Source organism: Geotrypetes seraphini, chromosome 15 (genome assembly GCF_902459505.1).
Source record: "Geotrypetes seraphini chromosome 15, aGeoSer1.1, whole genome shotgun sequence".
In the NCBI taxonomy this organism is placed as follows: domain Eukaryota; kingdom Metazoa; phylum Chordata; class Amphibia; order Gymnophiona; family Dermophiidae; genus Geotrypetes; species Geotrypetes seraphini.
In genome coordinates, this window is record NC_047098.1 from 3,727,353 (window position 1) to 3,754,905 (window position 27,553).

Here is a 27,553-nt window from a genome sequence, read left to right on the forward strand (position 1 = left end):
GAAGGGCGAGCGATGTTATATGTTAAAGATTATATTAAAGCCACACAATTGTAGGATCTGCAGGGTAAGGAAGAGGCACTGTGGGACAGAGGGAATGGAAAATGTAATTACATTGGTGCGATATACAGGCCTCCTGTACAGATGGAAGAAATAGACAAAGATTTAATAGAAGCCATTCAAAATATAACTGTAAAAGGTGATTTTTTAACATGCCGGATGTTGGTTGGGTTACCCCTACTGTGGTGTCTTCTAGAAGCAGGGAGATCCTGGATCCTCTACAACAGGGGTGCCCACACTTTTTTGGCATGCGAGCTACTTTTAAAATGACCAAGTCAAAATGATCTACCAACAATAAAATTTTTAAAAGAACAAAGCACACTGTACGCAGAGAAAATGTTAATTATCATTTATGTTCAGGGGGGAGGGGTTCAAGGAGGTCAAGGCAGATGACTTTAAAATATGTAATGTCACCTCAGTAGCAACTATACAAAAATAGACAAATATACCCCCTTCCCTTTTACTAAACCATGATAGCGGTTTATAGTGTAGGGAGCTGCGCTGAATGCCCCGCGCTGCTCTCGACTCTCATAGGCTCCCTACGCTAAAACCCGCTATCGTGGTTTAGTAAAAGGGGGCCAAAGTGCAAAATATAGACAGCAGATGTAAATTCTCAAAATGGACACATTTTGATCACTAAATTGAAAATAAAATCATTTTTCCTACCTTTGCTGTCTGGTGATTTCATGAGTCTCTGGTTGCACTTCCTTCTGACTGTGCATCCAATCTTTCTTTCTCCTCCTGCATGCTTCCTCTCCTCCAGACCTCATTCCATTCCCCAACCAATATCTCTCTCAGTCCCTCCATGAGTCCAACTTTTTCTTCTTCTCTCCCTGCCCCCTCCCCTTTCTTTCTTTCTCTCTCTCTGCCCCCTCCCCTTTCTTTCTCTCTCCCTGCCCCCTCCATTCCCCTTTCTTTTTTATTTTATTTTAACAAGTTTTATTGAATTTTCATAATGGCAAATACAGCACAAAACAATACAACCAATACACCAGATAGCCAAATCCCCACCCCAAAACATAAACAGTACACTAGGGGTACACGTACCGCAGGTTGAGAAACACTGGTGTACAATATACACTACAACAATACCTGAACTGCAAATATTAGTATTAAAGAAAGATTGGGAAACTGAGGGACAGGGAGAGAAAGTGAATCCCCCAGAGTCACACAGAGAGTGAATGAGTGAGGTACAGGGAGAGAAAGTGCCCCACTCCAGGGTCACACAGGAAGTCAGTGAATGTGACAGAGGGAGAGAAAGTGACTCCCCCAGGGTCACACAGGGAGTCAATGAATGTGACAGGGAGAGAAAGTGACTCCCCCAGGGTCACACAGAGAGTGAATGAGTGAGGTACAGGGAGAGAAAGTGCCCCCCTCCAGGGTCACACAGGAAGTCAGTGAATGTGACAGAGGGAGAGAAAGTGACTCCCCCAGGGTCACACAGGGAGTCAATGAATGTGACAGGGAGAGAAAGTGACTCCCCCAGGGTCACACAGAGAGTGAATGAGTGAGGTACAGGGAGAGAAAGTGCCCCCCTCCAGGGTCACACAGGGAGTCAGTGAATGTGGCAGAGGGAGAGAAAGTGACTCCCCCAGGATCACAGAGTCAGGGACTGGAGCACAGGGAGAGAAAGTGACTCCCCCAGGGTCACAGAGAGTCAGGGACTGAGGCAGACTGATGCAATGAGGAGGTTATCAGCAGTTGATGGTTCTTGCAATCTTTCTGTGTCATGGATTTCTGCTTTGCACAGGAAGTGCTGATAAATAATGTAAAGCGAATAGGAATCGGGCTGGATGATCTTCCTTGCAGGTTGGCATCCCATCTGCTGCCAGCCTGATTTCTGCTCTTGCCCTGCAGTCTGTGGTCTCTGGCAGGGAGCCTGGCCCGGGAAGAAGGCTGGGCTCTGCCCTGGCACGGGTCACGTGACAGCCAGCCAGTCTCCTCCCCTCCCCCTCTTAATAGAGCTGCAGCGGCGGCGAGTGGAAAGGCAGAGGCGGGACTGGAGCCCTCCCTGACATTTCGCTGGGCTTCTGGTGCTGGAGGACCCGGTGCCCTCGCCTGGGATCGGGGAGCTGCCTAGTGTCTGGTAAGTGCTGCTGCTTTGTCTTGCACTAGACCTAGCGCTACATAGGGCGGACGGGGGGGGGGGGGGGGGGGGCGTGCCCGGATCCCCTGGCATCGCTGCTCCAATGCCCCGATGTCCTCCTGGCTCTCTGCTCTTGCTGCCCTGCCCAGGGGTGGGCAGGAAATGCCAGATACTTTTCGCCCTCCCGAAAAGAATCCAAGGTGCCCTTTTCCGGCACGTGGTGGGCAAAGGAGACTCTGCCCCTGGCAAATGCCGTTTTCGGTGCAGTGCTGCAGAGCTGTCAAGGTTGCATTGGGCAGGTGTGGGGGGAGGGGGAGCTCCGATCCTCCCTCCAGCCTTTCTACTGGAGCCAAGCGTTTCTTGGGGGCGGGGGGGGGGACGACGACATTTAAACCACATTCCTTCTGTCTGTACTATAACTTTTATATGGTGTGGTTTTAATCAGGTTTTTATTCAGAGAAGACGTTTGGATTTTTTTTTTTTTTTTTTGTCAGTCATAAGAACAAAAGAAATGTCCTTCTGGGTTGCACCACAGGTCCATTAAGCCCAGCATCCTGCTTCTAACCGTGGTCAATTCAGATGACAAGAAACTGGCAAGATCCCCCAAAGTAGATCGTTTCCAGGTTTCTGACCCCCAGTGGCTTTCTCCCCAGGTCGACCTTAAAAACAGTTCATGGACTTTTCCTCCATATTTCTACCAACCTTTTTTAAACCCAGCCATGCTAATTCCTATTACCACTTGCTCCAGCAATGAGTTCCAGAGCTTAACTATGCATTGAGTGAAAAAAATATTTTCTCCTATTTGTTTAAAATGTGCCACTATGTAATGTCATGGCGTATCCTCTAGCCTTTGTAAATTTTGATAAAACAATCTAGTCATGTTTACCTGTTCCACTCCACTCAGGATTTTATAGACTTCACATCTTCCCTCCGCTGTCTCTTCTCCAAAATGAAAAACTCGAACTTCTTTAGTCTTTCCTCATATCCTTCCATCTCCTTCATCATTTTGGTTTTCCTTCTCTCTCTCTCTCCCCTTCACTCCCCCCAACTTGGTTAACCTAAGGAGGAGGAAGGGGGGTAAGAGGTGAGAACATAAGAATTGCCTTACTGGGTCAGACCAATGGTCCTTCAAGCCCATTCTCATAGTAGCCCATTCTCACAGTGGTCAATCCAGATTTCTAGTACCTGGCCAAAACCCAAGGAGTAGCAACATTCCATACAGAATCTCAAAGAATAGCAAGATTCCGGAATCCCAGAGAGTAACAAAGTTCTAGAATCCCAAAGAGTAGCAACATTCCATACAGAATCTCAAAGCATAGCAAGATTCCGGAATCCCAGAGTAACAAGATTCCGGAATCCCAGAGAGTAACAAGATTCCGGAATCTCCAAAGAATAGCAACATTCCATGCTACCAATCCAGGGCAAGCAGTGATAGACAGTCTTAAAACCAAATTCTTCCTGTCTCCCTGAAAATTACATTACATTGGTGTCTTTTATTCCACCAATAAGAGGAAATTCTGGTCATATCCAGAAGATTACAAGGTAGCTATTTGGATGGAACGTTTAGGGTCTGGAGATAGATTGAGGTAACTGGTTGTATCATGAGCTTATCTTGATTAATTTCCTGGATAACATGGTTTTGATTTCTCTTCTGAAGGTTTCGTCGTTTGGTGCTGAAGTCAGTAAATCGGAGAGGTGGCAGTCTAGTATTGCTCCTTGCGTGGCGCGTAGTCCATTGTGCATTTTTTCCACTTTAATTGGGGGTTAACTGAAGAGTGTCTGTGTTCTCTTTGGTCTGGATGAGTTTTTTGGGGTTTTTAAAAAATAATTCTTTATTGATTTTCCAAACGTCAATAGTGCAAGACACAAATATAATAACATATAAGTCAATAAAAGCACATTCAACTTACAAATATACACGAACAACCATTTTATCCCCTCCCCCACCCACCTAATGATTAATCAATAAAATTGAAACATAGATTTTCCCAATACATTTCCCTATTCAGATTATTAATATCCTCCCATCCTCCTCCCACCCACCCCAGGTGTAAATGCTCAAAGGTCAAATTAGGAAAGAAATAGCCCCCCACCCTTCCCTGGATGTGTACGAAAGTAAACAAAAATTGACTCGTAATCAAAGACCAACTATAGTGAAGAAATCTAAGATGTCAACAGGCCCCAAACCAGTTTAAATAAATTACTGTGCCCCAAACTATCGGCATTCATTTTTTCATACATATAGCTGGATGAGTTGTTCCGAATTGGGCGATTGATTAAGTAGGCTGGACAATTGCCATTTGGGGCTTTGTAAAAAAATGCTGTAGAATTTGAAAAGTATTCGTGCTTGTACTGGGAGCCAGTGAGCGTCTAGGTAGGCAGCGGTGATGTGGTCATACTTCTTCAGTGAGTAGATCAGTTTGAGAGCAGTGTTATGCACTGTTTCTAGTTGTTTTATCATGGTGGCGGGGCAGGGTAGGTATAGGATGTTGCATTAGTCTAGGGGTCGTAATATTAGGGCTTGGACCAGGAGTCTGAATTGTATTTTATCGAAGCATTTTCGAATATGTCCTAGGTTTCGCATGACTGCGAAGGCTTTCTGGACTGTTTTGTTAATTTGTAGTTGCATGTTAGTCTCTGTCTAGCATCACCCCTAGAAGTTCTAGGTGGGATTGCAAGGAGTATGAGATGGAGTTTATTTCTAAGTTTGTTATGGTTGGGGCTTTGGTGTTTTATCTGGGCTTAGCTTTAGTTTGTAGTCTCTCGTCCATTGTGTTACTGTTTCTAATGTTTTGTGTAGTGAGTCTATTGTGTTGGGGGTTGGTTGGTCAAAGGGAAAGAGGATGGTGATGTCATCTGCGTAGCTGTATGATGTTATGTTTGGTTGATCCAAGCAGGTTCCGAGTGAGGCAATGTAGAGATTGAAGAGCATTGGGGATAGTGGGGATCTTTGAGGTACGCCACAGAGGTTGTACCAAGATTCTGATTTTTCTTTGTTTGTTTTTATCCTGTAGTTCCTTCCTAGAACCATGTGTGGACCCTGTCTGTGATTCCTATTGTTTGCATTATTTGTAGTAGTATGTCATGATCATCCAGATCAAATGCTGTGGTGAGATCTAGTTGTATGATTAGCATTTTTTTGCCTTTGCTCAGGTGTTGCCGTGCTGTGTCCAGGAGAGAGCCTAGTAGTGTCTCTGTGCTGAAGTCAGTCCTGAAGCCTGATTGTGAGGGGTAGAGAATGTTGTGGGATTCTAGGTAGTCAGTGAGGTGTTTTGCCACTAGACCTTCCATGAGCGTGATGTAAAGAGGTATTGAGGGTATAGGTCTTTCAAAATAGGGGTGATGGTGATTTCATTGAGATCTTGTTGGAATTGGCCCTCTGTAAGCATGGATTGTATCCACTGCATGAGGTGGTTTGTGGAATTTCAGGCTGGAGGTTTTTAACAGGTAGGGGGGCCAGTGGTTGAGGTCGCATGCTGCATGACTGTATTGAGGTCGCATGCTGCATGACTGTAACAGGGTACAGATAGAGGTTTACCTTACAGGACATTGAGCGAATAGGGTATGGACATTTTAGGTTAGGTAGGGAACACTTTCAGGTCATGGACCTGGAGGGCCGCCGCGGGAGCGGACTGCTGGGCACGATGGACCCCCTGGTCTGACCCGGCAGAGGCAATTCTTATGTTCTTATGAGTGAGCACAGCCGCAAATTTTTCAGCCTTTCCTCGTACGATAGATCCTTGAGCTCTGAGACCATCCTGGTGGCCATCCGTTGCACCGACTCTACTCTCAGCACATCTTTTCGGTAGTGTGGCCTCCAGAATTGCACACAGTATTCCAAATGAGGCCTCACCATGGTTCTGTATAATGGCATTATGACTTCAGGCTTCCGGCTGACGAAACTCCTGCGGATGCAACCTAACAACTGTCTTGCCTTAGATGAAGCCTTCTCCACATGATCGGCAGTTTTCATGTCTGCGCTGATGATCACTCCGATGTCTCGTTTTGTTGAAGTTCTAGCTAAGGTCTCACCATTCAAGGTGCAAGTTCTGCACGGATTTCTGCTGCCGAGGTGCATGATCTTGCATTTCTTAGCGTTGAAGCCCAGCTGCCAGGTCAAGGACCAAAGCTCCAACAAATGTAGGTCCTGTGTCATACTATCGGGTGAATTGCCGTCTCTCACTATATTGCATAGTTTGGCGGCGTCAGCGAATAACGTTATCTTACCTTGAAGCCCCTGAGTTTGGTCCCCTATGAATATGTTGAAAAGGAGCGGGCCCAAGACTGAGTCCTGCAGTACTCCACTGGTCACCTCCGATGTTTTAGAGAGGGTACCGTTAACTACCACCCTCTGAAGTCTGCCACTCAGCCGGTCATTGGCCCATGTAGTTAGTGTTTCTCCCAGCCCCATTGATTTCATCTTACTCAACAGCCTGCGATGCGGGACACTATCGAAAGCTTTGCTGAAGTCTAGGTATACGACGTCCACGGATTCTCCCAAGTCTAGCTGTTTTGTTACCCAGTCAAAGAGGCTTATGGACTTTTCTTGTAGGATCTTGTCCAAATCTTTTTTAAACCCTTGTATGCTAACTGCTTTGACATATTTTCTGACAATAAATTCCAGAGTTTAATTATATGAAGAGATATTTTCTCCAATCTGTTTTATTTGGGCCATTTTCCTACTTCTCTGCCCCTTCTACGGTGCCCATATTCCAATCATTTGGGGGCATCGACCATCTATTTTTTCATGGTCATCGCCATACTCCAGAACTCTTATCTCTCCTGAACCTAGACCAACTTCATCTTCTCAATTGAACACACTTAGAATTGGACTCAAACTGCCGTTCCATTAAAACAAAATTCCACCTAATTTCAGACACAATTATTTCACAGCACCATGACATTTTACTTCTTACAGAAACATGGTTAACTTCATCAGATCTGACCTACCTTCATGAAGCTTCATGCTGTAGTGGAGGCTTTGCTATTATCTTCGCCTCTTGGCTTCGCCTTGTAGGATTCTCATCACATTTCCACTCCTTAATCAAATCACTCCAGTTCAAACTCCCTCTTCCCCTTCTTCTGATTTTCTCCTTATTTCTCCCCTTCTTTTAATTTTTTTGAAATGTTACAATCTATCTTAACCGATCACTGCATCCACTCTTCTAATGCACTCATCCTAGGAGTCTTCAACATTCACCTAGATGATTCATCCTTCTTTCTCACCAAAGATTACAATTTGTCCAGGATCTAGACCTTTGCTGCCAACAGGACCAACTCATTCAAGTAGACACACTCTAGATCTAATCATTTCACACAAAAATGTTACTCACCATTTCATCCATCTCCCCTTCCCTGGACAGATAATTTTTAATAGTCTTCGACTATACAATAACCAATCTCCCCCCACCCCCCCACCCTCACATAACAAAACGGTACTCATGATTTTAGAAAACAGATTTACTTCTACAACAGTCAGAACTAAATATAGATTCTTTGAAATAATCCCTGGAATAAGTTCACACAGAAAATCCAATACAACAACATTTAACTTTAAAAAATGAGAATATGATAACATGAGAGAATGGTAAAAAATAAACTTAAGAGGAGCAGTTGAAATAGTCAAAAATTTACATCAGGCATGCATGGATGTTATTCAAAAATGCCATCTTGGAAACCCAGACTAGATATATTCCATGTATAGCAAAAGGAGGAAGGAAGACCAAATGGCAGCCAGTATGGTTAACGAGTGAGGTGAAGGAAGCTATTAGAGCTAAAAGAGAATTCTTCAAAAAGTGGAAGAAGGATAAAGAATTGTAAATAGTGCAAGGAATGTCAAGTCAAATGCAAGACACTAATAAGGAAACGAAGATTGTGCTGGAAGAAAAACTTTTTTAGGTATATTAAAAGCATAAAGCCAGAAAGAAAATCAGTTGGACCATTAGATGACCGAGGGATAAAACAGCCTCTTAGGGAAGACAAGTAGTAGATTTAAAACAAAGCAGAGAAAATATTTCTTCACACAACATGTAATTAAACTCTGGAATTCGTTGCCAGATAATGTGGTGAAATCAGTTAGCGTAGCAGGGTTTAAAAAAGGTTTGGATAATTTCCTAAAAGAGAAGTCCATAGGCCATTATTGAGATGGTTTGGGGAAATCCACTACTTATTCCTGGGATAAGCAGCATAAAATCTTGCCTGTGACCTGGGTACTGGGCTTGATGGACCTTCGGTCTGTCCCAGTGTAGTAAAGCTTATGCTCTTATGATTTTAACTCCCTGCTTTAACCACTGAGCTCTTCCTATGCTCTAGGGGTAAATTTTTCTCTGCCAGCACTGGCTCATTTTAATATTTACAATAGCTCAGCATTGGAGCACTGGTGTTTGACCTTGAGACGGTGACCTTTTCTTTCTTCCTAGAACCACACCCGTTGAGCTCCTAAAGTGTGAATTGTATGAAAGGGCTCAGAAGGGAGAGAGCAGCAAGAACCAAAGAGACAGTTTTTAAACATAGTGATCTCTAATTTTAGCTTCTCTGTATCCATTTATACTTACAGTATGAATAATTATGCTGCTCTTGTAGCAACTGTGTCATTACTGGTGTTTTACATCTGCCAATAAAGTCAAAGGAAGTGGAATGGAGCAGAGAGAAAAAGTGAATTACAGGGATTCCTAAGATAGAAGACCTAAGAACATAAGACGAGCCTTATTGGGTCACAGCAGTGGTCCATCAAGCCCAGTAGCCCGCTCTCACGGTGGCCAATCCAGGTCCCTAGTACCTGGCCAAAACCCAAAGAGTAGCAACATTCAATACAGAATCTCAAAGAATAGTAAGATTCCAGAATCCTAGAGAGTAGCAACATTCCAAGCGGAATCCCCAAAGAGTAGCAACATTCCATGCTACCGATCTAGGACAAGCAGTGGTTTCTCCAGCAGACCATGGACTTTTCCTCCAGGAACTTGTCCAAACCTTTCTTAAAACCAGCTACGCTATTCCGCTCTTACCACAACCTCTGGCAACGTGTTCCAGAGCTTAACTATTCTCTGAGCGAAAATTTTTTTCCTCCAATTGGTTTTAAAAGTATTTCCCTGTAACTTCATCGAGTGTCCCCCTAGTCTTTGTCATTTTTGATGGAGTGAAAAATCGATCCACTTGTACCCGTTCTACTCCACTCAGGATTCGATCCTATCTCCCCTCAGCCGTCTCTTTTCCAACCGTTTTAGTCTTTCCTTCTCTGCTCTGCTGGGCTCTACTGTTGATTTAAACTGCTTGGTTATATGCTGGATCAAGAGAGACGGAGGAGGGCCTTGGGTGCTGACGTGCAGCTGCCCCCCATTTCTTTCTGCATGATCAGTACGGGAAAGCAGGAGAGAGCTGAGATAAAGTCTGCGTTTATGGGGGAAGGGGTTAACCTTGAATGCAACTGGGAGCAGAAGAGCCAGGAAGGGGACTGTGGGAGACAGCTGTGATACAGGACATTTATTACAAGATCATGGCTCCTGATGCAGGCTTTTGAGTGCTGAAACACAGCCCTGGGTTGAGTTGTATTTGCTTGGAGGACATGTAGGGCTCTTTATTTTATTTTTTTTTTTTTTTTTTGTAGCTTGTCCTCCCAGAGGAGCTCAGAATAGGTTACAAATCAGGTATTCAAGCATTTTCCTCTCTGTTCTGGTGGGCTATCTAACGTACCTGGGGCAATGGGGGGATTAAGTGACTTGTCCAGGGTCACAGGAAGCAGCACAGGGTTTGAACCCACAACCCCAGGGCGCAGAGACAACCCCCCCAAAAAAAAAAACAACAAAACAAAACGCTGACCAGACTTGGAATGGGATGATTCTTCATGGCCGTTTCCACTGCGCTGAAACGGCAGCAACAAACTGGGCCAGGGGTAGGCAATTCCGGTCCTCGAGAGCCAAAGGCAGGTCAGGTTTTCAGGATCTCCACAATGAATATGTAGGAGATGGATTTGCATGCACTGCCTCTGTGAGATGCATATTTATTGTGGAGATCCTGAAACCCTGACCTGTCTGTGGCTCTCGAGGACCGGAACTGCCTACCCCTGGCCTAGACCCAAGTGTGATATCTTTTTGTATGTGTGAACGTGTGTGTTGGGGTGTGTGATGTTTTTGTGGGTGTATGTATTGTGACTGGCGAGAGAAGAGGCAAAAGTGGCAAAAGAAACTTTTTCAAACCAAGGCTTGGAGGAGACACGTGAGGCTGGGGATAAAGAAAAGCCTGGAGGCAGATGTCCCAACTCGCCTTTCTCATTTAAGAAGTAGAAAAATGCTAGCGCCTGTCACCGCCAGAGGTAGAATAAGAGAGAATTTTCAGCACTTACCTTAAAGCAGGGCTGTCAAAGCCCCTCCTCGAGGGCCGCAATCCAGTCGGGTTTTCAGGATTTCCCCAATGAATATGCATGAGATCTATTTGCATGCACTGCTTTCATTGTATGCTAATAGATCTCATGCATATTCACTGGGGAAATCCTGAAAACCAGACTGGATTGCGGCCCTCGAGGAGGGACTTTGATGACACCCCTGCCTTAAAGGAAAAGAGCAGGAGGATAACCCAAGCAGAGACTGGAGCCAGAAGGGAGGGGAGTTCACCATGCAGTTACCTCAGCAACCCCCCCCCCCCCACCCCAGTGCCCCTCAGTTTCCTACAGCAACTAAGAGAGGGGCATAGTCCCTTTTTTTTTTTTTTTTTTTTTGTTCAAACCATTTTAAATTTATTTATTTATTTCGATTTCTATCCCGTTCTCCCAGAAGCTCAGAACGGGTTACAAGTAGACGTTCACAATCGTTTGAAAACAGACTAGTCACGACAACAAATAGGTTACAGTAGACGATAACAGAGCTTATTCTAGAGCCCAGACTGGTCATAGCGAAGAGTACTAGGAGAAGTATATTGAGGAGACAGTTTTTAATGGCCCGATTGGCGGAAGAGGAAGGTCTTTACTGCTCTGCGGAAGGTCAAACAATAAGCACAGATACCACATAGTAAAGGTATACAATAATTGGGAGTGAAATATGTTTAGAGGGACCATGTTAACTCACCGGGGAGGACGTGGGAGAACATAGAAATGTTTGTGCTGCTTCAATCAGGAGGCTCAGGGCTCAGCAGCTCGTGTGTTTTCTCTAGGCTTCTTTCCAATGTCCGTGTCAGCTTTCAGTCTGGAGAAATGTCACTGCATGTGAAGTTTCTGCCAAACCTGGCAACAATCAAACCCTGTTATATTTTTGGCTTCGTGGCTCCGTGCTCGTATCTTTCTCTTAATTGTCTCCTTCCATAGAGTGTTAAATATAATCCATTACTTTGCTTTGGTACAAGAAGAGGTTCCTGGCTCTGTGATGAGCAGAGTTTCCTCGGTTGGTGCTTGCCAAGAAACAGAATGATCTGGTCCTGTTTTACCCTATTGCATATGCAAACTCCTAATTCTGATTTCTTGAAGAAAGGCAAGGTTTTTGCTGGCATTACCATGATCTTAACCGAGTGGAGGAGTAGGCCTGATGGCGAGTGCGGTGGCCTGAGAATAGCGTTTGACTCCATTGCCCCAGGTCCAAAATAAGCACCTTTGATTGTGGGGAGTGTGTGGGTTCAAATCTCTTATGACTCTGGGCAAGTCACCCAATCCCCCATTGCCCCAGGTACATTAGATAGAGTGTGAAACCAAGCCTTATAAAAAGTCCAAGTCTTGTAAATTTTATGGACCCAACACAGTCTGTGTTTTGGCTTCTGTGGAGAAGCCTTCCTGGGTCAGCCCAGTAGATGGCACTCAATGAAAGACTCGTCAAATGACAAGGCTTCAAGGCTGGATGGAAGAGGGCATAGAAACCACCAAAGACGCCATGCATCAAAGTGAAGCAAGAATTAGACATAATTGGTGAAGGTTCAGATACAAACAGCCTAGAAGAAGGACAAGAATAACGTTGGATACAATCACAGTTAATTAATATATACTTCCACATAGATAAACTGCCTGAGAGATAGTTAAATGTTATGGATAGAGATACCCAAATACGGGTAGCAAGAGGAGGGGGTGGGACATAGTGAATACCTGAATAATGGAATGTCTTTACCAGAATCAAATCAACGTCTAATAATTTGATAGGATCTGTGAATGCAGAAAGCATTTCACTAATCCAGCAGATAGTGTGTGTGGGGGGGGGGGAGGGAGGGAGGGGATAGGGGTTCACATGATTAATTAGGTCCGACAATGGACATTCATGACTGAAGAGGAGCAACCAGAAAGTAGGGTGTCATCTACATACACAAATGCCTTAATATTCTTTTCTTGGATTATAGTCAATAATGGACTTAAAAAGATATTAAATAATAGTGGCGACAACCCAGAGCCCTGAAGAACTCCACAAGAGATGAGATAGATGAAGTATAAACATTAAGTTTATTTATTTATTTAAAAATATATTACTCGCAACCATCCAACAATTATGAGCGATTTACAGTCAAACACGCATAATAAAAACAATATCACAAACAACAATGACACAGAAAAACAAATCTTATGAACTATTTCAAAACAATAAAATTCTTCCTAACTCGGTTCTCTCTTTCAAAAACGATTCAGACCTTTTTAATGCCAAACCTGTTATTCCAATCGACTGGAGTTGTTTGATGAGAAGCTCATGGTCAACCAAATCAAAAGCCACCGACCAGGTCTAAGAAGACCAAAAGAATTCAATTTCCATCATCCATGTAGGTCGCTGATCAGAGCTGTTGTAGTGGTCTGTGGGTATTACGAAACCCTGTCTGACATAGATGTAATGCTAAAGCATCTTCAACAAATTTCACAAACTTCAACTATTTTTGAAATAATACAAAGATTGATTTATTTAATTTTCTATACCATTCTTCCAGGAGAGCTCAGAACAGTCTACATGGATTTTTTTCCCTGTGTGTCCCGGTGGGCTCACAATCTATGTAATGTACCTGGGGCAATGGGGGGATTAGGTGACTTGCTGAGGGTCACAAGGAGCAGGAGGGGTTTGAACCCACAACCTCAGGGTGTTGAGGTTGTAGCTTTAACCACTGCACCACTCTAGAAATTAAAATGTAGTAAAAGGGAACAAAGTTTAAGACAATGAAGCCATGAACCCTGGTGTGATGGGGAAGGAGGGAGAGATGCTGGATGAAAGGGTAGTTAAGAAAAGGAGATATGGTGGATCTGGGGATGGTGGGGGTCCATCGCTGCAGCTGCGGGGATGGAGACAAAAAAAAGGAAATATGCCTGACCTCTGAGGGAGGGAAGGGAAACGGAAGGGGCTGACAGAGATGGAAGTTGGATGGTTAGCACCGAGAAAGAAGAAAATGACAAATGGGCAGGAGACCCTGACAAGTGAGTTATCAGAAGACATTTGTTGCAGAGCCTAGACAACAAAAGGTAGAAAAAATTAATTTCTTTTCTGTTTTGAGATTACAATGTCAGATTTGAAATGTGTATCCTGCCAGAGCTGGTGTTAGACCGCAAACGTGAGTTAGGATTTGACAGAGAGAGGAAAAGTCATTTTTGTTTGTATATTTTGTTTCCTCCGCAGCACCAGTGTGGGTAGGAAAGGGTAAAGGGGGTGAAGAGGCTATAAAATAAACCCACCAGGATGTTTGGGGGAAAAAAAAACCCACCCAATTGGGCAGGAAAATGAATCAAATCAAAAAATCGATTCAATAGGCTGAATCGAATCAAATTTTTTTTCCCCTGAATCAGGCAACACTACTGGGGAGGTCTTCGATGACTGGGATGGTTTGGATGGGCTGGAGTGAGCTTGATGGAGACTTCAGTAGACGGAACCTAAGCACAGGACAGGGCAGAGCTTTGGGTTGAGGCCCAGCCATAGCTAAGAAGAAGGAAGATTTAAATTAAGCCAGTAATTTAAAGAGAGAGTAGGGTTGGGCAGACTGGATGGACCATTCAGGTCTTTATCTACCATGTTACTAAGCCACCTCTCCCACACCTCCAAGCTCCTCTCATTAAGACAGGGGCCTCTTTCCTAGCCTTTCAGTGATCGGGCTGTGGTGTTACCACACTCACCGATCTGTCTCGGCCCTCCTTTCTGCATTAGTGAGCCAGGAATCTGGGTGTTTTCTGGAATCTGGAGGGCTGCCAGCTGGCTCCATTTCCTCCTCTACAAGCACCAATCTGGTTTAATGTAACAGTCTCTCAAAATGGAAAGAGGAGGCATCCGAGCCTGCAAAGCGCATACAGTCTTTCTCATCATATCTGCATCCTCTGTTCTGCTTATTGTTTTTCGATACTTTCCTGTGGGCTTTTAGCCTGCAAATAAAATGCTAATCAGACCCACTGGTCCCTTCTGCGATTCTGAGCACTGAATGTCAATCTCGAAACACCTTCTATAAAAGAAACCTAGCCCACACAACTGATGCTCACTGTCTTCTGACAATCAGTAATGTGCTGGATGCCTGATGATTTAAATATACCACCAGGGGCTTGTGCTATCACATGTCCCACCCAGGGCCCTTTGACAGTGCCTGCACCAGGGAATAATAGTGAAGCATCAGAGTTCTGAACAGTGTGTGAAGATAAAAAAGCCATCTCCGGCTCCTGACCAGTCAAAAAGAGCGAGAAGAATAAGACGGACAGTGTTTATTGTGTGCATGGCTTTTGTTAGATTATATAGCCACACCAAATTGATATTCAAAATAATTTTACTGTCAAAAAACAAGTGTAGTACTCTTTTCACTTTATATAAACGGTAGAAGACCTCAGTGTTTCTCAGAACTGAGAAACTAACTATGCCAGTAAAAATACTGTCATAGAGAAATACATCCTTGGTCTTATATTCTACCGTTCATTTTTTTAAATTTCACTAAACTTTTTACCTAATTATTATCATATTTTTTTTAAAGTTTTATAAGTTTCTTAGAAAAGTGAGCACTTATCTTAGTTTTAACAGTGCAAAATCACCGCAGGAGTCATTCAAAGGTTCTAATGCGGTATCGTGAATAATTCCGCTTCAAGCTGATTCGATTCACATAGAAATCTGAAGATATTCAGCTTGTAGTATATATAACGTTTTGTTAGATTATACCAGATTACTTGCTTGCAGACTAGACAAATAGCTGCTGTACCTGAGTGAAACTTGTCTAAGCTACAACCAGAAAGGGGGGTAAACTGGAGTGTTAGTGACTTGCCCAGGAGCAGTGCTGGACTTGAACTTGGAACCTCAGGGTGCTGAGGCTACAGCCCTAACCACTAGGCAGACCGAAATTATGAGAATCTGATAAAAACCTTGAACTGTAGCTATGGCAAATTATCAACCTGTAAACTGTATATTAGAACATGAAAACATAGGAATAGCCTTACTGGGTCAGACCAATGGTCCATCAAGTCCAGTCGCCCGCCTCACGGTGGCCAGTCCAGGTCACTAGTACCTGGCCAAAACCCAAGGAGTACCAACATTCCAGAATTTCAGAGTAGCAAGATTCCATGCTACCGATCCAGGGCAAACAGTGGCTTCCCCCATGTCTTTCTCAAATATGTGTCGAATTAGGATAAAAACTTGTAACCTTGGAAAAGAGACGGCTGAGGGAAGATATGACTGAAGTCTACAAAATCCTGAGTGGAGTAGAACGGGTACAAGTGGATCGATTTTTCACTCTGCCCAAAATTACAAAGACTAGGGGACACTCGATGAAGTTACAGGGAAATACTTTTAAAACCAATTGGAGGAATTTTTTTTTTTTTCACTGGGAGAATAATTAAGCTCTGGAACGCGTTGCCAGAGGATGTGATAAGAGCGGATAGCGTAGCTGGTTTTAAGAACGGTTTGGACAAATTCCTGGAGGAAAAGTCCATAGTCTGTTATTGAGAAAGACATGGGGGAAGCCACTGCTTGGAATATTGCTACATCTTGGGTTTTGGCCAGCCACTAGTGACCTAGATTGGCCACGGTGAGAACGGGCTAATGGGCTTGATGGGCCATTGGTCTGACCCAGTAAGGCTATTCTTAGGTTTTTAAGAGCGCTTTGGAGAGAAAAGGGAAGGATTACGACTCCATGCACGAATTAAGGCTGATTCAATGAAACCAGCTGCACCATATAATCTAGGTGAGGTCCACAATGCTCCCCATTTGTCATCTAGCTGGGATCCAATAGGTTCACATGGTGGATGATGAAGGCGCTGGATCCCAATATAAACGACTGGGTGATAGTCAAAAATATAGCAACTAACAAACTGGTAGAGGAACAATAGAGCTACTTCAAATAACTTTTAACCTTAAACGGTGCTCAGAATCCAAGATGGAATTTAAGACCTCAAAGTGGGGACTAAACCCCTAAAGAGACTCTTATGGTATCTATCATTGCACCGTGTATACTGTAAAAGATTTTTTGAAGTGCTTAATAGATAAACTCATAATGTTCAATCGTCTATGCAATGCAAAATATTGTCCAACTCTTAAGTGATTTCCAATAGATGAACTTCAAAAAATAGTAACTTAGCTGAAAAATTCAGATAGCGTTGATTTAGCTGGGTCCTGACGCGTTTCGCCACTCTGGCTTCCTCAGAGAACCCGCTTGCAATCTTGAATCTAATACTTGTCCTGATAAAACAAAAGGACATGATGCGAGTAAGTGTAAAACTGCAATTGTGCTATAAAATGTCCAAAGTTATACCAAACTCACGACGCTGTCGGCGAGGTACCTACTCCAAACCTGTGGTTTTTCTGTTTCCTGTGACGTAAGCGCTCAGCTGAGCACCCGATATTTATACGTAGGGAGAAGTGTCAATCACCTAGTGGAGAAACGCCCACCACTCTACCTCTTTGTTCAATCCAGAAGGAGTCACCGTCTCCCAGTGGAAGATCCAACTCTGTTCGTATTTCCATAACCAAGCTTGAGAATTTCCCCCTCTTTTACAGTGGGCCACCTCAAGGACCACAAACTGTAAATCCTGTACCTGGTGCGGAATGGCCTGCCAGTGTTGTACTAATGATGAAGGCGGCCATATCTAGGAGTGTGATTGCATTAAGATCTGAAAGCTCCTAAAACCCCATTTCTCATTCTCCAGACCACTGTCCATTTCATCTCTGCCACGTGGGCTCCACAGAGCTCCTGCTCGATCCCACTGCACCACACCAAAACGCAAAGCTCCTCTCTTCTCTTCACTGCTTGCTGAAGCCCCGGGGTCAGAACATAAGCGTTTTGACCTTTTCCCTGCTATAATATTAATGAGACTCTTTTCTGCATGGTTTGTCCGTCTCCAATTAGTAACTCACAAACTGCATTCTCTAGACTTTGACCATCATTCCACAAAGGCACTTCCTCATTCTTTTGCTCTCTCCCCTTCGGTTGTCCTGGTTTTCTCTCTCTCTGTTTACATTTTCATTTTTGTTTTCTGTCCGTCTCACTAATGCCGTCTGCCCACCTGTCAGCCTCAGTAAAACTGTCCTTCTCCTGATAAGCAACAGACAATCGATAAATCACTGGGTAATAATCTGTGGATGATGCCAAATATAATGAGTGGAAGTTGTATGTAGGCAATTTAACGGCCTTGTAAACAAAGAACGGAAGTAAAAGATGATCCATCCATGGAACTGAAAGATCCATTTAATTCTTCACTGTATCATTAACTGGGAAGATTTTGGGAAAATGATTAAATCAAGAGAATGGCCTCTCTCACGAGTAGGAACTGTAACCATCTGAATAAATCCAATACAGACAAAATGTGAAAAATCGTTATCACAGAACTATTAGAAACATAGAAACATGACGGCAGATAAAGGCCAAATGGCCCATCCTGTCTGCCCATCCACAGAGAGATTCCACCTGCCTATCCCAGGCCCTCTTGAATTCAGACAGTCTCTTTTCTGGGAGACTGTTCCACGCATCTACCACCCTTTCTTCAGATTACGCCGGAGCCTGTCACCTCTTAATTTCATCCTATGCCCTCTCATTGTACAATCTACATGTGTATTGGAAACCACCAGAAACATGGGAATGCCTTTCTTAAATCAAGGCTTGTAAACAACTCAACTAGGGATAATAAAGTGGGGGTAAAAATATCAGGCAACCTACAAATCGAATAATAAGAAAATTTTTTATAATTTTAGCAGCAGTTCTTCTATGGATAGAAAATATACTTTTGAATTGAAATTCCAGGCTCATTGTACTTTTTCTTGAATGGTCTCCTAGTGGGAATTGGGGGTGGACAGTAGGACCTCGCCGAGCTGGCACTGTACCCTGTGTGACATGTCTCCTACTGTGCCATGGTAAAAAAAAAAAAAAAAGGGAGCAATTTTGTTCTCCCATCACTCTTGCATCCTCATACAGCCCTCAGTACAACTCTGGCAGGTGGGTGGGGGTGACAAGGGGAGCTGTGTAGAATCTATAGGAACTTGGTGCCTGGAGCTTCAGGAGTACAAAGGCATCTAGGCGCCCTTCCTCACCCTTGCATGCTTTCGTGAAGTACTGGGGGAAGTTGCCTGACAAGCTGCTGTCGGATTTCACCTGCTGCGTTTTTGTGCCCGCAGGAAAGAAACAAGGACAAGCCATTCTGCTTTTGAAACTGATAAGCAAGATCAAAGGCGCTTCAATTTCTTCCATGTTTAGTACAGACAGATGCAAGAGCTGAACAGAAGGACACGTGAAAGTCACATCGGATATTTCTTTCAGCCTTGCAATGCGAGTTTAATTAGGAAGGGTCTTGGTTCCCTGAGGGCATTTCACCTTCTCAAGGATTCGAGCAAGGCATTAACTGGACACAACTGCTTCAATATTTTTCTTCCAGCTCATGTAATTTCTGGGTGACTAGTACCCTTTCTCTGCCAGGTGTTTCCAGCACTAAATCCCTTTTCATTCATAATCTTTCCCACTAAGGGAAAGGGATTGGGACTTATATACTGCCTTTTTGTAGCTATACAACCACACTCAAAGCGATTTACATAAAGGTACTTCAAGCATTTTCCCTATTTGTCTTGCTGGGCTCACAATCTATCTAAAGTACCTGGGGCAGTGAAGGGTCACAAGGAGCAGTGTGGGATTTGAACCTCAGGGAGCTGACGCTGTAGCTCTAACCACTCTCCTCCACAGATCAAGGTAATGGCTGCTACTCAGTGATCGCTGGCCTGATTGGGAACAGGGCAGTCCGGTAATTTGAATTTTGGTGGGAAAGTCAGTTGGTCAGAAATTTGAATTTTGGCGGGAAAGTCCATAGAGTGGAAAAGTCTCTCCCCGTGGAGCTGGGTTAGATGTGTTGGCATGTTCTGGAGGTGGAACTGGGGCCATCGGTGGAAGTAATCTTTCACTGTTAGCAAAGGTGCCAATGCTCATTCTGATATAAATAGAACAAGTGGTAAAGGCTGACTGAAACTGCTTTTTTCAGTTTCAGCCAAAACCTATTCCCTGGTTTCGGCTAAAACCAAAAAATACAGTTTAGATGTGTGAATGTGAACAATGAGGCCCACTGGGGATTGTCAGACCATACAGCCCTCTGCTAAACCCACAGGAGATTATTATTTTATTACTCTTCAGTCCCAGAGAGTGAACAAGCAGGCTGATAACTAGGAGAGCCATTTTAACGAGGACATCTCAACAAGTCTGGCATGTTTAGGTTCCCAAGTTGATGCAGATGTAATTAAATATCCTCTGAGACAGGAACGTTCTGAGAACATGCAATCAAAAAAAAAAAATCATGATTACCAGCTTTTTATGCTAATATGGCAGCTAAAATTTAATGCTAAGAAATGCAAGGTCATGCATTTGGGCTGCAAAAATCCAAGGGAACGGTATAGTTTAGGGAGTGAAGAACTTATGTGCACGACAGAAGAGCGGGACTTGGGTGTGATTGTATGTGATGATCTTATGGTGGCCAAACAGGTTGAAAAGGTGACGGCTATTGTGGGGGGTGGGAATAGGGGAATAGGAGATGCTGGCCATTGTGGGGGTGGGAATAAGAGATGCTGGCCATTGTGGGCGTGGGAATAGAGGAATAGGAGATGCTGGCCATTAGCATTTCATGTTTTAAGTAGGTAAATTGCAAAATTTGACTATCCTGGTCACAAAAGCAAAGTTTTATGGACATAACAAACAATTTCTATACTTTTTAGGCCTAAGCAATATGGAAATTGCACTTATGGCCCAGGAACAAAAGTCCTGTTACAGGCTGATCAGGAATATCGTGGCTCTGAACATCTGAATTGTCCCATCTAGCCCAGTATCCCTTGGCACCAATATTTTCCCATGCACGTTTTTAAGCACTTTTTCCAGAATCCGGCCCTGTTGCTTTGCCATCTTCAGTTTCATGGCTATGTTTAGAAGAGACAAGTAACTCCTGCAAAGTAATGTAGGCAAGCTTTGAATTCACAAACAGAGTTTACAGTGGTTCTCTCCATCTCCGTTGCGGAAAGAAGACGACTTAAAGTGCTTAAAGGGAGATTTAGATGAGATACAAGGAAGTCTCTAAGTTAGAGTCAGATTCTGGACCAAGGAAAACGGAAATCTGCTACACAAGACTTGCGCTTTAGAATGAGGATGGGTTAGTGATAATGTGTCTTGCCTGGAGTCAAGATGGCCGAGATGACCTTCCAGTTCTCTTCTAAGATTGTACATATGATATCAGGAACTGCTATTTTTAAGTTTTATGCCAGATTCTTCCTGCTTATCTTAATGTGTGTTGCATGCTTTGCTCTCTGATGCGAAAATAATTTTTGCTTTAGGGCCAGCAGAAAGATTTTCTTCACATAGTAATATAGGAGATGACTGTATTAGGAGTATGCTTGGATAGTTTAACTATGAAAAAACAAATACTGAAAACAATTCGGGCAGGATATATGCAGTTGCAACTGTTATACAGATTAAAACCTATGTTAGCAGCATTCGACTTCCGTAGTGTAGTGCAAGCAGTGATCCTGAGTCATAAGAACATAAGAATTGCCGCTGCTGGGTCAGACCAGTGGTCCATCCTGTCTAGCAGTCCGCTCACGCGTCGGCCCTCAGGTCAAAGACCAGTGCTCTAAATGAGTCCAGCCTCACCTGCGTACGTTCCAGTTTGGCAGGAACTTGTCCAACTTTGTGTTGAATCCCTGGACTTGGGAGTTGCGGCAAAGATTGATTACTGGTGTCCTCGGAACGACTCGTATAACCCCAGTGCAGAAGCCCAGAGTTCACTTTAAGATTCTCTCAACTATACATCAGATTTTCTATCATGTCTCCCTGGCTGTTTTACAAGGATTTTTAAAAATTTATCAGCCTAGAAGGTGTCTGAGATCAGAAAATATTATGAAACTCTCACGTTAGGATTGGTGCAGCGATGCTGTCTGTGGCTGGTGCTAAGCTTTGCAGTGCTTTGCCTGGAATTTTGCGATACTGTGCTGGGAGGATGAAATTTAAGAAAATGCTGAAAACGCTATTGTTTCTTAGTGCTTTCTTTCCTGTTAGGTTTGTTTTTTTCTTCTTTTCCTTTTTTGCAAGTGCTCTTCTGCAATTCTGTTCATATGTGGCGCTTAACCTATTATGGCTGCAATCTTTGTAGACCATATAAATATATGGTATATAATTTTTTTTTTTTTTAATTCTTTATTCGTTTTGACATCAAATACAAAGTGCAAACATATGAACAATCAAGTAATATTACATACTGCACACTATTCCAATAAATAATATAAAGCTGTTTAACCCCCCCCCCCTCCCATTCTAACCCTCCCACCCCTCCTGGATATGTATAACAGACTTTCATGTCTCAAAGGGAAATAACAAAAATAATTCATAGTCATGACTTACAATATTTTGTTAACGGCCCCGTGTGCAGTATGTAATATTACTTGATTGTTCATGTTTGCACTTTGTATTTGATGTCAAAACGAATAAAGAATTAAAAAAAAAAAAAAATTCCTTAAATTTACTATGATCTTCTCTAAAGAACTAACGTTCTCAAGCTTATAAATCTGGCATACTGAGTCCCACCAGAAACTATAAGTTATCCCAACTTTTCCAATTTTTCATTATCAGCTGCATGGCTACTCCTGTCATGATCAAGAGCAATTTGTTCTGGTTTGCACTAATTGGTTGCTTAGATAACAATATTTTTCCAAACAATATTATATCATATGATAATGGTATATAAATTTTTAAATAAAATAAATGATGGCAGATAAAGACCTGCATGGTCCCAACAAGATAAACTCCTAGTATATTGGGGCGGGCAATCACAGTCATTGAGGGCCACAACCTAGTTGGGTTTTCAAGATTGAGATGGATTTGCTTGTACTGCGTCCATTGCTTTCAAATAGATCTCGTGGGTGTTCATTGCGGAAATCTTGAAAGCCCAACCGGGTTGTTGCCCTCGGACTGTGGTTGGCTGCCCCTTTCGTATATGATATGATAGCATATGCACACTTGATCTTGAGCTGTCCTTGCCAATTTCAGGGCACAGGCTATAGAAGTCCGCCCGACGTTGGCTTAATTTTCGACCACTACAGTCTCTTGCCTCCAATAAGCACAAACTGGGAGAGCGCCCATGGGGTGATAGTGTCTGAGGTTAAGGTGACAAAATAATATGACAAGGCGGGGATAGTAGATGACATGGTTAGGCAGATTAGATATGGAGTCTATATAGTTTTTAGTTTTAATCTGCTTTAATTTTTCTCTGTTTTGGGGTTTCTAAGGGCTAGATTTTCAAAAATCTGTGTAAAAAAATGATGGGCCCCTGTCATAGCCATTATACTACCAATTTTAAAAAAGCGAGTCATTCTCCAAAAAACACTCATGCAAATGAGGTTGGTGGAGAATAATAAAAATTTGCTACGTTTGCATGTGCCCATCGCTAGTGATAGCGATGGGCACGTGTGCAGAATAAACGCAAAAATCAAACACAAAAAATCAAGCCGCCAAGACAAGTAACCCTCCACTGGACAGCAGGAGAGATGCCCACTACTCCCGCCACCAACTAAACTCCTAACAACCCCCCCCCCCCCCGACCAAACTATCAGGAAAGTATGTACCATGATCCGATGGCATGCACATGATCAAGGTTTGGCTGAGAATGGGCAAAGCACACAAGTTCATGAATATAAATTGTCATACTGGGACAGACTGAAGGTCCATCAAGCCCAGAATCCTGTTTTCAACCCAGGTCCCAAGTACCCGGCAGAAACCCAAAGAGCAACAACATTCCAGAGTTGAGATTGTGATGTCATAATGCCTCATTCCACCAATGCCTCAGAGCCAAACTCATCAGTGATGTCACAATGGCTTGATTGTTCTAGATTTGGCTCACATAAGAACATATGAATTGCTGTACTGGGACAGACCGAAGCTCCATCAAGCCCACTGACCCCCCCCCCCCCCTCATTCACCTCCCATGGCTACTTCTCCTTTTGAGTTGATCGCTTTGATCGTTAGATACCCATTTTATAGGATAGGGGGTAAAACAGATGAATGTTTAACTCCTAATTAGTGCTAATTAGGTGTCACTTATGTCCAATAATTTACAGAGTAGTTTGTGTATCGGGGATCTGTGCTGAAAATTGTGCACCCAAATTTTGGCCACCTTTATAGAAGTCAAGGGAAAGTCACAGTAGCTAGAGTTGCTGTCCAGGGTGCTGACTGGACTCCCGCGCTTTCTCTGCACTTGCAGAAACTCTCCAGGAAGTGGAACCAACACACTTCAAGCTCCATCACTTTTCCCAGGAGTAATGGAATTCATATGAAGTCTAACGTCATAAAAGCATTTCATCTCCACACCCTGGAGTTTGGTAGTAACATACTGCAATAGAAGCAGCTGGGAAAACATGGTGTGTCTACAGATGAAATTCTTAAAGGCAAGGAAATAGGAAGACAAACTCAGAGATGAGTTTATCGATAATAATTAAAAAAAAAAAGGCACAGAGAGAAGGGAAAGAGAAGAGGAAAGAGGAACAATCAGTGAAAGGAGAGAGAGGGACGATTAGCAGAGACCGTGGAGAGAAGAGATCCAGAGAGGGAAAAACTAGTGAAAAAATGACAAAGCAGAGGAAAGAATGAGAAAAATTGAGGGTAAAGTGAAAGATTAATGAGAAAACAGGAGGCTTAGAACCCCCCCCCACCCCCACCCACCAAATGAGAAAAGTCAAAAGCAGATCAAAATGAAGAGTCCTGTTCTCTAACCTATGTTTTTATTCTAATGTTCTGTAATGCTTCATATAAAATCACAAAAATAAATAAAAAGCAAGCATAGGGCAGTGCAGGAACATCCAGAACTCCCACAGAGCTAATTAAAATAAACATAATATTAAGAACATAAGAATTCCTGTATTGGTACAGACTGAAGGTCCATCGAGCCCAGTATCCTGTTTCCAACAGTGGCCAACGCAAGTCCCAAGTACCTAGTTAGATCCCAAGTAGCAAAACAGATTCTATGCTGCTTATCCTAGGAATAAGCAGTGGATTTCTCCAAGCCATCTCGATAAAGGCTATGGACTTCTCTTTTAGGAAATTATCCAAACCTTTTTTAAACCCCTGCTAAGCTAACTGATTTTACCACATTCTCTGGTAACGAATTCCAGAGTTTAATTACACATTGTGTGAAGAAATATTTTCTCCAGTTTGTTTTAAGTCTACTACTTAGTAGCTTCATCGCATGTCCCCTAGTCCTAGTGTTTTTGGAAAGAGAGAACAAGCAATTCACATCTACCCTTTCCACTCCAGTATTTTTTAGACCTCTCTCATATCACCCCTGAGCCGTCTCTTCTCCAAGTTGAAGAGCCTTAGCCACTTCAGCTTCTCCTCATAGGAAAGTCGGCCTATCCCTTTTATAATTTTCATCACCGTTCTCTATACCTTTTCCGCTAAATAAATCAATCTTTTATGAGATACGGTGAGCAGAACTGCACACAGTATTCGAGGTGCGGCTGTACCATAGAGTAATACAAGGGCATTATAATATTTTCATCTTTGTTTTCCGTTCCTGTCCTGATAATTCCTAACATTCTATTTACTTTCTTAGCAGCTGCTACACACTGAGCTGAGGGTTTCAATGTATCCTCAGCAATGATACCTGGGTCCTTTTTCTGGGCAGTGACGCCTAACACATAACCCAGAATCACATAGCTATAGTTTGGGTTCCTCTTTCCCACGTGCATCACTTTGCACTTCCTCACATTAAACGCCAGCTGCCATTTTGACGTCCAGTCTTCCAGTCTCACAAGGTCCTCTTGCAATTTTTCACAGTCCTCTTGCGATTTAACAACTTTGAACAACAAATTATCTCACTAGTTACTCCCATTTCTAGATCATTAATAAATATGATTTAAAAAAAAAAAAAAAAAGCAGTCCCAGCACAGACCCCTGGTGTCTGAGAATATTGACCATTTAGACCCACTCTCTGTTTTCTGTCTTTCATCCAGTTCTCAATCCATAAAAGGACATTACCTCCTATCCCATGACTTTGTAATTTCCTCAGAGGTCTTTCATGAGGTACTTTGTCAAATGCCTTTTGAAAATCCAAATATACAATATCAATTGGCTCACCTTTATCCACATATTCATTCACCCCTTCAACGAAATACAGTAGATTGATAAGGCAAGATTTCCCTTGACTAAATCCATGTTGGCTTTCAAGTAGCTTGGATAAGAAGGGGGAGGAGGGAGATGGGATAATAATTGGAGAGGCAAGTAGGGTCCAGCAAGGGGTTTTTGAGGAGCATAGAAACATAGAAATAGACGGCAGATAAGGGCCCACGGCCCATCTAGTCTGCCCACCTTAATGTCCCTCCCCTACCTTTGCCCTATGAATAGATCCCATGTGCCGATCCCATTTGGCCTTAAAATCAGGCACGCTGCTAGCCTCAATCACCTGTAGTGGAAGACTATTCCAGCGATCAACCACTCTTTCAGTGAAAAAGAATTTCCTGGTGTCACCTCGTAGTTTCCCGCCCCTGATTTTCAACGGATGCCCTCTTGTTGTCGTGGGACCCTTGAAAAAGAAGATATCTTCCTCCGCCTCGAAGCGGCCCGTAAGATACTTGAACGTCTCGATCATGTCCCCCCTCTCTCTGCGCTCCTCGAGCAGCGTAACTATGTTCTGTCATTTTGTTCTTTATAATAGTCTCTACCATTTTGCCCAGCACTGACGCCAGACTCACTGATCTATAATTTCCTAGATCACCTCTGTAACCCTTTTTAAAAATCGGCGTCACATTACCCACCCTCCAGTCTTCTGGTACTATGCTGTTTTTTAAAGAAAAATTACAAATTACTAGCAATAGCTCTGCAAGTTACTTTACATTATATTACATTGGTGTCTTCTATCCCGCCAATATCTTTCAGTTCATTTTCTAATTCTATCAGCACTCTAGGATGTATGCCATCTGGTCCAGGTGATTTGCTACTGTTCAATTTGTCAAATTGACCCATTACATCATCCAGTGTTACAGAGATTTGTATGAGTTTCTCTGATTAATCAGAATTTAATACAATTTCTGGCACTGGTATCTCCCCTATATCTTTCTCAGTGAAGACTGAGTCAAAGAATTCATTTCATCTCTCTGCTATGGCCTTGTTTTCCCTGAATACCCCTTATATCCCTCGGTCATCTAGCAATCCAACTGATTCACTTCCTGGTTTTACTGTGTGTTTTTGCTTCCAGCACAATCTTCTTTTCAAGATCTCTACCTTCACCTTCCTTATTAATGTCTTGCATTTGACTTGAAATTCCTTGTGTTGTTTACAATTATTTTCAGTCAGATCCTTCTTCCACTTTTGGAAGGATTATCTTTTAGCTCTAATAGCTTCCTTCACCTCACTCATTAACCACACTGGCTGCCATTTGGTCTTCCTTCCTCCTTTTTTAATACATGGAATATATCTAGTTCGGGCTTCCAGGATGGAAAAATATATCCCATATGAATATTAATTGTGAATATCCTGAAATCCAGGCTTCACTTTATGGTCTTTAAGGACACGTTTGATCGCCCATGAATGTGCTAAACCTTGTTCTTGAGAGCTACAGCAGAGCTGAGTTTTAGGATATCTGCAAGGAATAATCATAAAATGTAGGTGCATGCATATGCATGGTTTAAAAACCCGGCTAATCTGCATTGCTCAATTACTGTGCACAGCACTTGAGTTCGTAGGGCTACACGCCTCTAGTTTTAAGTATCTGGTAAATATTAATGACATGAGTCTGGGGTGCTTGAGGCTGCAAAAAAAAAAGAATGCAAGATAAACAGACATCTGCTGTCTGACCTTTCAATGGCAATATATTCCTGGGACCAAAAAAGGCTGATATTATGGATTCACACTTGCCTTTGACTGCTGGTTCTGAGCGTTTCTGGGTCCCTAAGTCTCCGCCACACACTCGCATCACCTGCACTTTCTGCTTGTCATTTTCAGTACGGAAACAACCAGCAGAGGGTGTGAAATTAAGTCCAGCTCTGTGAGAGGACAGAAGTACCGTATTTT

At 43.0% G+C, this 27,553-nt stretch overlaps 1 protein-coding gene across 1 annotated transcript in view; it reads left to right on the top strand.

Moving 5' to 3' along the window:
- Nucleotides 1–2,044: 2,044 nt before the first annotated feature.
- The window catches only part of RAP1GAP (RAP1 GTPase activating protein), a 196,077-nt gene continuing 170,568 nt past the window's right edge, over nucleotides 2,045–27,553 (top strand). The window contains exon 1 of the mRNA XM_033922754.1: nucleotides 2,045–2,143. The gene's annotated coding sequence lies outside the window, so the exon portion shown is untranslated. The remainder of the gene's footprint in view (nucleotides 2,144–27,553) is intronic.